This window comes from Anneissia japonica, unplaced genomic scaffold (genome assembly GCF_011630105.1).
Source record: "Anneissia japonica isolate Jap-2015-1 unplaced genomic scaffold, ASM1163010v1 scaffold502_len386481_cov162, whole genome shotgun sequence".
Lineage (NCBI taxonomy): Eukaryota > Metazoa > Echinodermata > Crinoidea > Comatulida > Comatulidae > Anneissia > Anneissia japonica.
The window spans coordinates 173,536-175,564 of record NW_022756308.1 but is presented as its reverse complement, the minus strand read 5'-3'; the positions used below and the strand labels follow the sequence as shown (position 1 = coordinate 175,564).

Here is a 2,029-nt window from a genome sequence, read left to right as displayed (position 1 = left end):
GAAGACAACAGTGGGTACATTCATTTGAAATACTACAAAAATTATACGAAAATCAGCGGTCATTCGTTTGAAATTGAAGAAATTCAAATGATATACACAGAACAATGTTAAATATATAGCCATATTCTTTAGTTGCTGGCATGCAGGCCAATTCAGGGGAAAATCCAGAGATGTCCGAAAGGGGAGGGCCGGGGCCGAAAAAAAGGGGAGGAAGGGGGAGGGGGTGCGAAAGTGGGTCCGATCGAGATAACACCATCTTAGAGGAAATTTGTCTTTTCTAGACGCCCGAAAATAACCTGATGCATTTGAGCGATCAATTTTTATTTATTTATTTTTTTTTTACCACCCCTCCACTTAAATCCACCTCTGCTATTTAAAATCACAATATTAAGATTGATCTAAATTTGATTTAAATGTATTAAATATTAATGTACATTGTAGTCTATCTATAGCAAAAATGTTAAAGGCCTTTATTGGCAAATCTGTGGCTCTCTTTAATTAGAATGAATTAAGTTACATAGTTAGGTAACACAAACTGGCGTTAAAACAAACCTATGAAAACTTTAATAAATACTTTTTATCTAAACTTTCGAAATTCGCCTCTGAATGTTATTGTCGCAGTACTTAAAACATATAATCAATTTTGCTATCAGAATTATCTTCTTCATTCTCATATGCATCCTAACTCCAGAGTAACTTCGAAGAAGTCTCTGCAAAACTTGCTTGAAATGGGAGGTGCCATCGGACCCGAATGATCACATCGAGCATATGGTGCTCTCTACATAAAGAACACTACGGCACCTAGGGCAATTTAAAGTGGGCAATAATAAATTAATTAAAGTACAATATTTAATTTATATTCAAAAGAAATTCAAAAGAGATAGAACCTCCATTAGTAAGATGGAACATATACAAAGACACACAATATGGTACGGTACAAACTTGCAATGAACTGTCTTCATGAACCTTAAACGAGGATAAACCTTATAAACAATATATTTCATCCAAACAATTTATTAAATGTAACTGTTATCTTTTAAATAAGAGTCTCTTACGTCAAATCGGCTGAATCGGGGAACACAGATTAAGTGTTTAGTGCAAGTACAAACAAATGTACAAGATTAGAATCAAATATAGAATTTAAGCTAACAAAAACAAAATATCCAAAACAAGTCTACGTTATATTAGGCCGATATTGAAAAAAAAAATGTAAGCTTTTCAAAAATTCGGCCAAATTCGGCCAAATTTAGTTTGGCCGTGACTTTTCAAATGCTACGGCCAGGCAAATTTTTATACGGCCAGATTTGAGGAATCTGGCCGTCAAAAAGGCCGAATGGCAACCCTGGAATGGTTGTAGGACTAGACTATTTTTTCAAGATATTCCCCGAGTTAGTATTCCGCCTTTTTATATGAATGTTATGATCCCTGGCTAATAAGGCCCCGTAAAAAAAAATTAATAGTTTATCACCCACTCCCTCATCACTTTTTCGGAAAAATCTGATTTTTTTTTTTTTTTTTTTTTCAATCAACATTTTAAATCATGGGTCGCCTTTCCATCTTTTTTCACTTGAAAAGCTCAGGGTTTCTTGCAAATATGTTTACTGGTACAACAAAAACATATTTTTTAAATATAAATTTGATTCCATTCTTATGACTTTTTATATGTGTCTCTAACCATTGATTTACTTGTGATCATTGGTAAAATGGGGGCGGGATTAGCAAAAACAAAAAAAAAAGCTCCCTCCCTCATCAGTTTTTATTCTTTGATAGGGTGATAATAATTTTTTTTATGGGGCCTAAGGACTTAAAATGGAGGTCCAGTGTATACATTTGGCTCGTGTGCACTTTAAAGAACCATTGCATCTTTCGGAAGAGTAGGTAGGGGTTACCCTGATGTTATGGTTCATTTTTTCAGCCCCTGTCGTTGTGGAATGATGTGAACTTGTAACTACCAAGAAGCGCCTCTTTACGGCTGCTAGGTAGTCACGGACCACGCCCATACGCAATTCAGCACAATGACGCTGCAAAT

The 2,029-nt window shown here is 35.1% G+C and overlaps 1 protein-coding gene across 2 annotated transcripts in view; it reads left to right on the top strand.

The window, feature by feature from the left end:
• LOC117124171 (glycoprotein 3-alpha-L-fucosyltransferase A-like) overlaps nt 1–2,029 on the top strand; it is a 31,144-nt gene that overhangs the window by 22,371 nt on the left and 6,744 nt on the right. The window lies entirely within an intron of this gene.